Below are 14566 nucleotides of genomic sequence, written 5' to 3'. Positions count from 1 at the left end.
CATAACAGAATGGAGACTAGAGAATAGTGTACACTCAATAGAATGTACATAACATAATGGAGACTAGAGAATAGTGTACACTGAATAGAATGTACATAACAGAATGGAGACTAGAGAATAGTGTACACTGAATAGAATGTACATAACAGAATGGAGACTAGAGAATAGTGTACACTCAATAGAATGTACAGAACAGAATGGAGACTAGATAATAGAATGTACATAACATAATGGAGACTAGATAATAGTGTACACTGAATAGAATGTACATAACATAATGGAGACTAGAGAATAGTGTACACTGAATAGAATGTACATAACAGAATGGAGACTAGATAATAGTGTACACTGAATAGAATGTACATAACAGAATGGAGACTAGAGAATAGTGTACACTCAATAGAATGTACAGAACAGAATGGAGACTAGATAATAGTGTACACTGAATAGAATGTACATAACATAATGGAGACTAGATAATAGTGTACACTGAATAGAATGTACATAACATAATGGAGACTAGAGAATAGTGTACACTGAATAGAATGAACAGAATGGAGACTAGAGAATAGTGTACACTCAATAGAATGGAGACTAGAGAATAGTGTACACTGAATAGAATGTACATAACAGAATGGAGACTAGAGAATAGTGTACACTCAATAGAATGTACAGAACAGAATGGAGACTAGATAATAGTGTACACTGAATAGAATGTACATAACAGAATGGAGACTAGATAATAGTGTACACTGAATAGAATGTACATAACAGAATGGAGACTAGATAATAGTGTACACTGAATAGAATGTACATAACAGAATGGAGACTAGAGAATAGTGTACACTCAATAGAATGTACATAACAGAATGGAGACTAGAGAATAGTGTACACTCAATAGAATGTACATAACAGAATGGAGACTAGATAATAGTGTACACTCAATAGAATGTACATAACAGAATGGAGACTAGAGAATAGTGTACACTGAATAGAATGTACATAACAGAATGGAGACTAGAGAATAGTGTACACTGAATAGAATGTACATAACAGAATGGAGACTAGAGAATAGTGTACACTCAATAGAATGTACATAACAGAATGGAGACTAGAGAATAGTGTACACTCAATAGAATGTACATAACATAATGGAGACTAGAGAATAGTGTACACTGAATAGAATGTACATAACAGAATGGAGACTAGAGAATAGTGTACACTGAATAGAATGTACATAACAGAATGGAGACTAGAGAATAGTGTACACTCAATAGAATGTACAGAACAGAATGGAGACTAGATAATAGAATGTACATAACAGAATGGAGACTAGAGAATAGTGTACACTGAATAGAATGTACATAACAGAATGGAGACTAGAGAATAGTGTACACTCAATAGAATGTACAGAACAGAATGGAGACTAGATAATAGTGTACACTGAATAGAATGTACATAACATAATGGAGACTAGATAATAGTGTACACTGAATAGAATGTACATAACATAATGGAGACTAGAGAATAGTGTACACTGAATAGAATGAACAGAATGGAGACTAGAGAATAGTGTACACTCAATAGAATGGAGACTAGATAATAGTGTACACTGAATAGAATTTACATAACAGAATGGAGACTAGAGAATAGTGTACACTCAATAGAATGTACATAACAGAATGGAGACTAGATAATAGTGTACACTCAATAGAATGTACATAACAGAATGGAGACTAGATAATAGTGTACACTCAATAGAATGTACATAACAGAATGGAGACTAGAGAATAGTGTACACTCAATAGAATGTACATAACAGAATGGAGACTAGAGAATAGTGTACACTGAATAGAATGTACATAACAGAATGGAGACTAGAGAATAGTGTACACTGAATAGAATGTACATAACAGAATGGAGACTAGAGAATAGTGTACACTCAATAGAATGTACATAACAGAATGGAGACTAGAGAATAGTGTACACTGAATGGAATGTACATAACAGAATGGAGACTAGAGAATAGTGTACACTGAATAGAATGTAGATAGGATAATGCAGATCGTCTAGACAGACTTGTTTAATGAGGCTATTGTTTGGATAGGGTTTCAGAAGACCAGAATGGTAGTAGTGATATACACACATTTCCCCTCTCTCTCTCTCTCTCTCACGCACACACCTACATTCACACACTGCAGTGCACGTGAACCCCGCGGCCCTACCAGATACAGTATATGCACCGATTTAATGCTAGCTATAATTATCTGCCCAATCAATGTTCTGGAGTGCACCCCCCGAACGAACGAACACACACACACACACACACACACACACACACACACACACACACACACACACACACAGACACACAGACACACAGACACAGAGACACAGAGACACAGAGAGAGAGAGCAAATGGAGACTCTTTTGTTTGTGCCTCATATGATCAATTTGTATTGAAGCTGCAGTAGGAATAGGCAGTGAACCGAGGCATGCACCACACAGAAAGGGGCATCACTCACAGAAAAGTATAGACCTGGACAACCTACATAAATATGAAGCATTTTCGAGACCTCCAAGTTAATCTGAAATACATTACCAACAGGCAGAGGTGGAGATGTGGACCTATTTAGTCTTTTCTTAGATAGGTAAATATTTCATAAGATTGTGGCAAAGAAAATACTGTATGTGCTAGTATTGTAGTATTGTAGTGGTTCTGCAGTAGTGCTAGTTCAAGTGGGAGGCTGAAAGAGAGAGGCCAATGGGAGGGAGGGATTACAGTAAAAGCGAAAAGAGGTATAGAAAGGAGAGGGGGAGGAAGAGAGGCTGCCAGGATAGATTTTTATTTAGTCACATGCACAGAGCTGTAGTTGCAGTGTACAGTGAAATCTGAGCTCCAACAGTTTAGGTGTGAATTAACCAAAAAATAAAAATAATAATATAATAATAATAATAATGATATATACATGTTTACAACTGACAATGATACATGTAAATGTCCATTGGGGTGTGGGCACGTGGTTTGACCATTTCAGTTCCTCAGAGACGTATCTCCATGGCTGACCCGTTGAGGAGGATGGTTACTAGCCTGGTCCCTCCTGAACTCCACAATCAGCTCCTTTTGTTTTGCTGATGTTGAAGGGGAGGTTGTTTACCTGGCACCACACCGTCAGAGTGCCTACCTCCTCCCTGTCAGCCGTCTCGTCGTAGTTGGTAATCAGGCCTACTACTGTCGTGTCGTCAGCAAACTTGATGATGGAGTTGGAAGAGACCACACAGTTAAGGGTATACAGGAAGTACAGGTGTACAGTGTGTTGGGGAGGGCGGAAGTGATGTGGTCTTAGACTGGCCTCTCAAAGCACTTCATGATAACAGAAGTGAGTGCTGCGGGTCAGTAGTCATTCAGTTCAGTTACTCTCCCTTTCTTGGGCACTGGGATGATAGTGGACGTCTTGAAGCAGGTCGGGATAACGGCCTGAGCCAGAGAGAGATTGAAAATGTCCAAAAACACAACAGCTACCCGGCCTGCACATGCTCAGAGGGCGCGGCTAGGGATGCCGTCTAGACCAGCTGCCTTGCGAGGTTTAACACCTTTGAATGACTCGCGTACGTCCTTCGTGGAGAACGTAAGCGCGTAGCCCTGGTTGTCTTCAGGGGCTTTCCTCGGCAGCTCAGTCTTTTTGCTTGAACCGCGATTAAAAAGGTGTTTAGCTTGTTCGGTAGGGTGGCGTTGGTGTCCGGCGGGACTGGCTTTCTTTTTGTAATCTATGATCGTTAGAAGCCCCGGCCACATACGCCTCGTATCCATCCCTCTGAATTGCCCGTCCCCTTTGTCCCTGTACTTGTGTCTCACCATCTCGATCGATCTGCGCAGGTCGTATTTGTACTGTTAACCATACAATTGTCCCCGGTCAGCTTGCTGTGTTTATAAGCAGCATCTCTCTCCTTCAGTTCCCTGACAAGTTTGCCATCAATCCACGGTTTTTGATTCGGGTATGTTTTGAAAGACACTGTTGCTATCACGTCATCTATGCATTTTTTTTTATGAATCTGGTAACTGGGTTGGTGTATTCATTGATGTTATCCCCAGAGGCGACCTGGAACATATTCTAGCCCACGTGATCAAAACAGTGCATGGATTCTAATTGGTCAGACCAGCGTTGTACAGACCTGACCACCGGAACTTCCCCCCTTTGAGTCTTTTGTTTATAGTCTGGGAGGAGCAAAATTGAGTCGTGGTCAGATTTGCTGAAAGGAGGACAGGAGATGGCCTTATAACCGTGTCGAAAAGGCGTGTGGCATTTGTACTGCGTAGAATCTCTACGAGTTGGACAGTTCATGCGTTGATGGTAATTCTGCAGCAAGGTTCTCAAATGACTTTTGTTAAAGTCCCCCGCGACAGTTTGTTCAGGGTCCAATGAAGATCTTGGGGCGGGATGTACACAGCCATGGAGATAATCCCTGAGAACTCTCTCGGAAGGCAAAAAGGGCGACATTTGATGACCAAGTATTCCAAGTCGGGAGAGCAGAAGCTTGCAGGTTCCTGTACGTTTCCACCGTCGCCCCACTTTTTATTGGTCATAAAGCAGAGCCCTCCGCCATTATTCTGGCCAGAGAGAACCCTCTTCCTATCAGCTGGATGAACGGTTAAACCCGCGGGTTGTATGTAATCCGTTTGGATGTCGGAGGAAAGCCACGTTTCAGAAAAACAGAATGTGTTGCAGATTTCTATGTCCCTCTGGAAGTACGTTAAGTTTATTCACCGACGATTGAACATTTGCGAGTAGCGTGCTCGGTAATGGAGGACGGGTCGCCCGGTGTTTCAACTTCACTAAGACCCCCCACATCGCCGTCTTTGTTTCCTTCTCCGGTAGGACCACCAGGCATCCCTGCGCCCCACCAAAGCAGCTAGACCATTGTTCCGCCGTCTCTGGGAAGGTCGGGTAGACTGTAGCACCCATTGATGCATATTCCAATAGTTCTACCTGTGTGCATGAAGTAATGCACAAAAACAAACTGAGTAAGAACATGTAGATCAACACTAGAAAAAGTAGAAACCCGCAATGTTTTGTAGGAGCTGGAGGGGAGGCGCCATCCGTCAGCGCCATCTTATTCTGTTGAATAGAGGTGGAGGTGAAAAGTTTCCTCTGGTATTGTGTCCCGTGTGTAAATCCTGTCTAGTTTTCCTGTTGTTTCGTTCTGAGTTTTGGAGTTCTGCCTAGGTATTTTCCATCTCTGTGTCAGACTCTGTGTGGAATGTGGCTGAAATTCCCAAACAACAAAATTTACCCCCTGCGTCCTGGATTCAGGAGGAAAAGTACAGATAAGAGCGAAAGCAAACACACACACACACACTGCATAATGGTAGGTGAATGTTTGTCTCTGCAGTCAGCAGGTGTGTGTATGTGTGTTTTAGCTGTGTGTGTGTGTGGTAGGGTTTTTTCTCTTTTGTTAGGCTACTGTTTGATCAATCTCATAGACCTGAAGGTTTGTTTTCCCCTCTATCTCTCCATCTCTCTCATCCTGACCTGTATCCCTCCACCATAACTCTGTCCATCGTTAACCTTCATCAGAGGGGAGGATGGGAGAGGGGAAAGCAGATGTACCCCAGTCTAGATTTTACCTCTCACTTCTTATCAGATGTACAGACCCCATCTATTACCCCATTATCACACACACACACACACACACACACACACACACACACACACACACACACACACACACACACACACACACACACACACACACACACACACACACACACACACACACACACGGGTGCTGCTACTGACAACTAGTAAACACACTGTCACCCATTGGCCTCCCTTAAAGGGAATGTGTGTCTGTAGAGGATTATTTGTTCCCACAGAGCCCTGAGCAAGTCAAAGCCTGCCGCTCCTAAAGCGTCATGGGAATACTGGGCCCCATGGAATGGTCTCCAAAGAACAACAAACGCAACACCCAACCAACTCTGGCAGCATGGAACTCTGGGACTATGGAACTAGAACCCCTATCTGGGCCAACAACTACCTGCCTGCCTGCAACATTCCAAGCACATCATGCATGACACTATTTCGGAACAGGGTCCTCCCTTCCAGCATTGGGGAACATCCCACATGTATTTTTATGGGCACAAGCACTGTTCATGACACAAACTCTTGTTTTCATGTCTTTATTGAACACACTGTGTGAACATTCACAATGCAGGGTGGAACAAGTATGTGAACCCTTGAATTTAATAACTGGTTGACCCTCCTTTGGAAGCAATAACCTCAACCAAACGTTGTGGATCAGACCTGCACAATAAGGAATTTTGGACCGTTCCTCTTTACAAAACTGTTTCAGTTCAGCAATATTCTTGGGATGTCTGGTGTGAACTGTTCTCTTGAGGTCATCCCACAGCATCTCAATCGGGTTGAGGTCAGGACTCTGACTGGGCCACTCCAGAAGGCGTATTTTGTTGCCATTCTGTTGTTCATTTACTTCTCTGTTTTGGATTGTTGTCCTGTTGCATCACCCAACTTCTGTTGAGCTTCAATTGGTGGACAGATTGGCCTAACATTCCCCTGCAAAATGTCTTGATAAACTTAGGAATTCATTTTTCTGTCGATGATAGCAAGCTGTCCAGGCCCTGAGGCAGCAAAGCAGCCCCAAACCACGATGCTCCCTCCACCATACTTTACAGTTGGTATGAGGTTTTGATGTTGGTGTGCTGTGCCATTGTTTTCTCCACACATAGTGTGGTGTGTTTTCTTCCAAACAACTCAACTGTAGTTTCAGCTGTCCCAGAATATTTTGCCAGTAGCGCTGTGGAACACCCAGGTACACTTTTGCAAACTTCAGACGTGCTACAATGTTTCTTTTGGACAGCAGTGGCTTCTTCTGTGGTGTCCTCCCATGAACACCATTCTTGTTTAGTGTTTTGCGTATCGTAGACTCGTCAACAGAGATGTTAGCATGTTCCAGAGATTTCTGTAAGTCTTTAGCTGACACTCTAGGATTCTTCTTAACCTCATTGAGCGTTCTGCACGGTGCTCTTGCAGTCATCTTTGCAGGACAGCCACTCCTAGGGAGAGTAGCAGCAGTGCTGAACTTTCTCAATTTATAGACAATTTGTTTTATCGTGGACTGATGAACATCAAGTGTTTTAGAGATACTTTTGTAACCCTTTCCAGCTTTATATGCAAGCCAACAATTCTTAATTTTAGGTCTTCTGAGATCTCTTTTGTTCGAGGCACGGTTCACATCATAATTGTAAATAGCAAGCTCAAATTTTGTGAGTGTTTTTATAGGGCAAGGCAGCTCTAACCAACATCTCCAGTCTCCTCTCATTGATTGGTCTCCAGTTTAGCTGACTCCTGACTCCAATTAGCTTTTGGACTGACAATATTTAAATGATGTATTCAATATAGACAAGAAAAATACAATAATGTGTGTGTTATTAGTTTAAGCACACTGTGTTTGTCTATTGTTGTGACTTTTTTGATGACCAATTTATGCAGAAATCCAGGTAATTCCAAAGGGTTCACTTTTTCTTGCCACTGTATGTACTGACTAAAATGACAAGAGGAACTGATGATGCACTACCTCGTTTCCAAATTGCACCTTGTACATGCTACTATTACGACGTTCAGGAGTTAATTTAAAGCCGGACTGAGTACCTTACCCCACAGTTTGGGATGCAGAATACCTCTTATACCTATGCAGATGAGAGCTTCTATGAGCAATGCTTACATTTTTAATGAGATGTGTTGCACTCTCTCTCTCTCTCTCTGATTGTTAATCAGAAGGTGCTTATGAGCAATACTTACCTGTTAATGGGAGCTTAGCAGAGTGATCCATCACAGGCATGTTACCGCTGCTGCTCTTCCTAATGAAGACTGATGGCCTTATCACTATTGCAGGGAGGGAGGGGGAGAGAGGGGTGTGTGTCGAGGAGGGAGCGGAATGAGTAAATACCACCCTCAAACAACTACTCCCCCTTTCCGTCCCCCCTCTCCTCTCACCTCTATCCGCCCAACACCTATTTTAGAATGTCACCCTGGGTTTTCCATCCTCTCGTTTCGCACACATCCCTAGCTCTCCTCTCCTCTCTCGGAATAGAAACAGTGCTGGCATGTTTAGGTGCCAGATCTCTACCCCACTGTGTCCCTTCTCTGTGTGTGTGTGTGTGGGACACTTTGTGCGTCACACACGTCAGGATGTCAGCCGTATGACCGGTGTGTTTAGCCAGCATCCTGGGGGAAGGACAGGGGATGGCCATAGAGGATGGTAGGTACCAGGTAGGTGCCTCGGGTGGTACCCTGTGTTTGGACCTGGTGTTGGCTGTGTATGACTCCGTCTGTTCCTGCTCTTTATTTATAGAACACTTCTACTGAGCCTATGGAGAGACCTGATGGCCGACTTTACCTCGTCAAACACACCAGTGTGTGTGTGCTCACTGACCCCCTGAACCCCCAGTTACCTATTAGCATTCATATCCTGCTTCCTGCTTTAACGCATCACTTCCGCCTGGGATCTCTCTCTCTCTCTCTCTCTCTCTCTCTGTCTCTCTGTCTCTCTGTCTCTCTGTCTCTCTGTCTCTCTCTGTCTCTCTCTGTCTCTCTCTGTCTCTCTCTTTCTCTCTCTTTCTCTCTCTGTGTCTCTCTGTGTCTCTCTGTCTCTCTCTCTGTCTCTCTCTCTCTCTGTGTCTCTCTGTCTCTCTCTCTCTCTGTGTCTCTCTGTCTCTCTCTCTCTCTCTCTCTCTCTCTCTGTCTGTGTCTCTCTCTCTCTCTCTCTCTCTCTCTCTCTCTCTCTGTCTCTCTCTCTCTCTCTCTCTCTCTCTCTGTGTCTCTCTCTCTCTCTCTCTCTGTCTCTCTCTCTCTCTCTCTCTCTCTCTCTCTCTCTCTGTGTGTCTCTGTCTCTGTCTCGCTCTCTCTCATGACGGATAAATTGGAGATTAGGAGCGCGCACACACACCCTTAGCTTGAATGCATATTGTCAACTGAATGCATGAATCAAAGAACCAGAGCAGCCCGAAGCGAAACTGAGTAAAGCAGAAAGGAGGGGAAGTGCTGAGCTGGTGATATGGTTTAGGGGTTAGTACAATTGAGAAACCATGTGACCCACTTTAATGGTGACAGATTGTACCCCTCCCACCTGTGTATTTGTGGGGGTGGGCATGATGATGGTTTAGGAAGGCGTTATCTTTGGGTGTGTCATTGGACGTTCTGATGTCACACACACACACACACAGTTGAACCGGTTATTCTTAGTCATACTCAAAAGCCATGGTGTTTCCACGCCTGCTTTCTGTTACATTATAATGGCATCTGGCTGACAGGCAGTTATTGTTCCACTGAACACTACTGTATAAACTGAGTTATCACTAACGAATACACCCACGCTCGCACTGTTAGAACATATACACACGCGCGGGCACGCACGCACGCACGCACGCACGCACGCACGCACGCACGCACGCACGCACACACGCACACACACGGCAGTCAGCATATCTGAGTCACGGAATGACACGACAGAGACACAGAGGAAGTGTTAGGGTGTTGTCATCACGTGTGGCTTATCGCCTCGCTCTGTTTTCTCCCTGTCGCGTACCGTACGGTTCTGGCCCTCCCTTGTTTGCATTAGATCAACAAAAGCCGATATGCTTGTGGGTAGGGGTTTGTCATTGCCATAAAAATAAGTTACTCATTCATTTCCGGCTTGTTGAGACATGAGACGGTTTAGTTAGGGGTTTCTGCTACCAGCGGTAAGTACCAGGATGTTGGTGTAACGTTAGACAAGTAGGAGGAAGAGTCTTGTAAACAAAGGTAAATGTCATAGCTTTTCTAATTATTCACGTTTTATCTCATAAACCCGCTGACTGTAATAGTCTGCCGGTTAAACGCAATCTAATGTTGAACGGTAAACGCAATACGTTTTTCTGACCAAATGTAATGACTTCAACCAATCATGTAGTAGCATACCAAAATCAATGTTTCTCTGCACAAAACCACCCGCCACCCACTGCCAGTTACAACACAGCCAAACACATGCACATCGTACAGAAATACTAATTTAGGCACTCACAAGCACACATTGAAATGTGCACACTCCCCGGGGATTGTTCAGGTGTGTGCGTGTGCCTGTGTGTGACTGCATATCAATGTGTGCTTGTGACCGTCTAGATTATGTACATAACATTTAAAAAAAAAAATGTATTGCATGATTTGTTGCCGTTTATTACATTATTCTTGAAAAAAGTTGTTACTCATTATTGTAATAACCACTGGTTAATGTATCAACTTGTTACATTTAGCAGAGAAAGATATTACCTTTACCGTCAAGTTACTACATTTACTGGGTTTATTACATAACACATCTAGAAGTTATTACTCTTGCCAGTGTTATTACATTTACTGGGTTTATTACATAACAAATCTAGAAGTTATTACTCTTGCCAGTGTTATTACATTTACTGGGTTTATTACATAACACATCTAGAAGTTATTACTCTTGCCAGTGTTATTACATTTACTGGGTTTATTACATAACAAATCTAGAAGTTATTACTCTTGCCAGTGTTATTACATTTACTGGGTTTATTACATAACACATCTAGAAGTTATTACTCTTGCCAGTGTTATTACATTTACTGGGTTTATTACATAACAAATCTAGAAGTTATTACTCTTGCCAGTGTTACTACATTTACTGGGTTTATTACATAACACATCTAGAAGTTATTACTCTTGCCAGTGTTACTACATTTACTGGGTTTATTACATAACAAATCTAGAAGTTATTACTCTTGCCAGTGTTATTACATTTACTGGGTTTATTACATAACACATCTAGAAGTTATTACTCTTGCCAGTGTTATTACATTTACTGGGTTTATTACATAACAAATCTAGAAGTTATTACTCTTGCCAGTGTTATTACATTTACTGGGTTTATTACATAACACATCTAGAAGTTATTACTCTTGCCAGTGTTATTACATTTACTGGGTTTATTACATAACACATCTAGAAGTTATTACTCTTGCCAGTGTTATTACATTTGCTGTTGTTACGGCTAGACCCTAACACTGAAGGATGCATGTGGAAGCTTGCATGGTGGCAGGAACAAACGGGGGGTGACGTGACGCCGGGGGGATGATGTGACGCCGGTGCTCTGTATCAACTGACTGGTGGGATCGTGGTATCATGGAAAGAGGCCACAGGTGCTACCCTCGTCTCACACACACAGACCAACACATGCACACACACCCCTCCACTGGGATGGATTTGCCATTATCTGTTTATGAGCACCTGTTGGTTGAAGTTGAAAAGGTTAAAGTTAATGTGGGCGACCCCCCTCCTCTCAAATGCAGTGCAGCAGATGCGTGTGTGTGTGTTCCTAACTTTTCTCAACTTTAGGACAGCACCTGAGGTTATGGACAGTAACATATGCACACTCAGACACACATTGACCCCTCTCTGCAGTTGGCCATTATAACAGCTGATCAAACACGGCTCCCTGGGAGGGTGCTCTGCTGTGCTCTGAGAGGCTGTGGGAGCTCCATGTCCCAGAGCTCAACACTGGAGTGGTTTAGCAAACACATCTCTGTTATAGAGCCCAGACCAGCAGCCTTTCCCCATCTCTCTCTTTCTATTTCTCTCTCACTCTCTCAATTCAATTCAAGGGCCGTTTTGGCCTGGGAAACATATGTTTACATTGCCAAAGCAAGTGAAATGGATAATGAACAAAAGTGAAATAAACAATAAAAAAAAATGAACAGTAAACATTGCACTCACAAAAGTTTCAAAGGAATAGAGACGTTTCTAATGTCATATTATGGCTATGTACAGTGTTGTAACAGTGTGCCAATAGTCTCTCTCCCTACCCACTCTCTCTACCTACCCTCTCTCTCTCCACCCTCTCCCTCTCTTACCTACCCTCTCTCTCCCTACCCACTCTCTCCCTACCCACCCTCTACTCTCTCGCTACCCTCTCTCTACTCTCTCCCTAACCACTCTCTCTATCCTCTCTCTGCTCTCTCCCAACCCTCTCTCTCTCCCTACCCTCTCTCTCTCTCTCTCTCTCTCTCGCCCTACCCTCTCTCTCTCCCTACCCTCTCTCTCTCCCTACCCTGCCCTCTCTCTTCCTACCCACTCTCCCTACCCTCTCTCTCCCTACCCACTCTCCCTACCCACTCTCTCTACCCTCTCTCTCTCCCTACACTCTCTCTCTACCCTCTCCCTACCTACCCACTCTCTCTACCCTCTCTCTACTCTCTCCCTACCCTCTCTACTCTCTCCCTCTCTACCATCTATCTCACCATATTCTCTCTCCCTACTCTCTCTCTCCACCCTCTCCCTATCCTCTCTCTCTCCCTACCCTCTCTCTCTCCCTACCCTCTCTCTCCCTACCCTCTCTCTCTACCCTCTCTCTCTCCACTTTCTCCCTACTCTCTCTCTCTCTACCCATCCTCTCTCTCTACCCTCTCTCTACCCCCTCTCTCTCTCCACCCTCTCCCTACTCTCTCTCTCTACCCATCCTCTCTCTCTACCCATCCTCTCTCTCTACCCTCTCTCTCTCCCTCTATCTCTCCCTATTTTCTCTACCCTCTCTCTACTCTCTCTCTCCATACCCTCTCCCTACTCTCTCCCTCCCCTCTCTCTTTCCCTACTCTCTCTCTACCCTCTATCTCTCTCTCTTCTCTCCCTATCCTATCTCTCTCTCTCTCTCTCTCTCTCTCTCTCTCTCTCTCTCTCTCTCTCTCTCTCTGTGTCTCTCTGTCTCTCTCTCTCTCTCTCTCTCTCTCTCTCTCTCTCTCTCTCTCTCTCTCTCTCTCTCTCTCTCTCTCTCTCTCTCTCTCTCTACCTTCTCTCTCTTGCTCTTTCTGTCACACCTTCGTGTAATTAATTCCGATTCCGGAATATAATATGTTTCCCAGCCTCATTAAAACTTCTTGGCTGCGTAGTTACTGTTTGGTCGCTGTATGGTTCTGTGTGGGTCTGTGGTGCCATTCATCTGTTATTGTGTCAAAATGCTTTAGCTAGTTTAGATTCTTTAACATGCTCCCCCTGCCAACACCACCAGAAAGGATCTATTGACAGTTTTTTTTTAGGTGAGTGGTGGGAATGAGACATTTGGGGGAAGAGACTGCATTTGTGCTCCCTGCACAGTGTGTGTGTGTGTGTTGTCTTGCCTGGTGAAGGTACTCGAAGGCTGAACAAATTACTTGGACAGCGTAGGTCAGGGAACGGAGGCGGTACTGAATAAAAAGAGAAGGAAAAATGAATGGCGGCCTTTTTTTGTTCCCCTCTTCCACCTGATCCACTGACGTTGAATGTTTCAGCAGTTGGTTGTTTCCGGGAATTGGACTGGTAATCAGTGCAGTCCGTGTGTATGTGTGTGACAGATCTGATTTACATGTCGTTGTGCTGTTCTCAGGTGAGGGAGGGCAGGGCGTTGGTTAGCTGAAGCGCTCGTTCATCAATTCTTCATCTGTCCCTCCTTTCCCTCTCTGTCATTTTCTGTCTGTTTTCCTTGATTTCCTTCTCCTCTCTCGCTCTCTATCCCGGCTGCTCTCTATCCCGGCTGCTCTCTGTCCCGGCTGCTCTCTGTCCCGGCTGCTCTCTGTCCCGGCTGCTCTCTGTCCCTGCTGCTCTCTGTCCCGGCTGCTCTCTGTCCCGGCTGCTCTCTGTCCCGGCTGCTCTCTGTCCCGGCTGCTCTCTGTCCCTGCTGCTCTCTGTCCCGGCTGCTCTCTGTCCCGGCTGCTCTCTGTCCCGGCTGCTCTCTGTCCCGGCTGCTCTCTGTCCCGGCTGCTCTCTGTCCCGGCTGCTCTCTGTCCCGGCTGCTCTCTGTCCCGGCTGCTCTCTGTCCCGGCTGCTCTCTGTCCCTGCTGCTCTCTGTCCCGGCTGCTCTCTGTCCCGGCTGCTCTCTGTCCCGGCTGCTCTCTGTCCCGGCTGCTCTCTGTCCCGGCTGCTCTCTGTCCCGGCTGCTCTCTGTCCCGGCTGCTCTCTGTCCCGGCTGCTCTCTGTCCCGGCTGCTTTCTGTCCCGCTAGCGCTCTATTGAGATGCAGTCTTGAGTGTCTGTTGTCCTCGGCTCTTTAGGACCATTGTCCTTGTCTAGTGAAACTTGGAGAGAGAAGTGCACTCACTGTTTGTTAACTTGTGTGTGTGTGTCAGGGTTGGGCAACAGTCCGAGTGGGACGTGGGAAGCACTGTTTAAGTGAGCTGTGTGTGTGTGTGTGTGTGTGTGTGTGTGTGTGTGTGTGTGTGTGTGTGTGTGTGTGTGTGTGTGTGTGTGTGTGTGTGTGTGTGTGTGTGTGTGTGTGTGTGTGTGTGTGTGTGTGTGTGTGTGTGTGTGTGTGAGAGAGAGAGAGACCTGGCAGGGTTCACTAGAGCCCCAATGGCCTTTCTCAATTAGACACAAAATGTCACCCGTAGGTCCCTTTTCTGGCCAGTGAAATGGACGCCATAAAAACACAGCTACACTTGTGTCCATTCTGAGCTGCCAAACGCTTTACACCTCCTCCACTGTTGTTGAGGAACTTTCTCTCTTTTCTCCACAGTGTCTCTCCTT

The 14566-nt window shown here is 44.9% G+C and overlaps 1 protein-coding gene across 2 annotated transcripts in view; it reads left to right on the top strand.

The window, feature by feature from the left end:
• Nucleotides 1–14566, top strand: part of LOC118387828 (zinc finger SWIM domain-containing protein 6) — a 54192-nt gene that overhangs the window by 8257 nt on the left and 31369 nt on the right. The window contains exon 1 of one of the 2 annotated variants that reach the window (XM_052525863.1): nucleotides 9718–9818. The exons of the other annotated variant lie outside the window; for it this stretch is intronic. The gene's annotated coding sequence lies outside the window, so the exon portion shown is untranslated. Of the gene's footprint in view, nucleotides 1–9717; nucleotides 9819–14566 lie in introns of those variants that run through there. 2 annotated transcript variants of the gene reach the window in all.

This window comes from Oncorhynchus keta, chromosome 9 (genome assembly GCF_023373465.1).
Source record: "Oncorhynchus keta strain PuntledgeMale-10-30-2019 chromosome 9, Oket_V2, whole genome shotgun sequence".
Classification (NCBI taxonomy): domain Eukaryota; kingdom Metazoa; phylum Chordata; class Actinopteri; order Salmoniformes; family Salmonidae; genus Oncorhynchus; species Oncorhynchus keta.
Note: the sequence above shows the minus strand (reverse complement) of the source record. Positions and strands in the feature narration are given on the sequence as shown.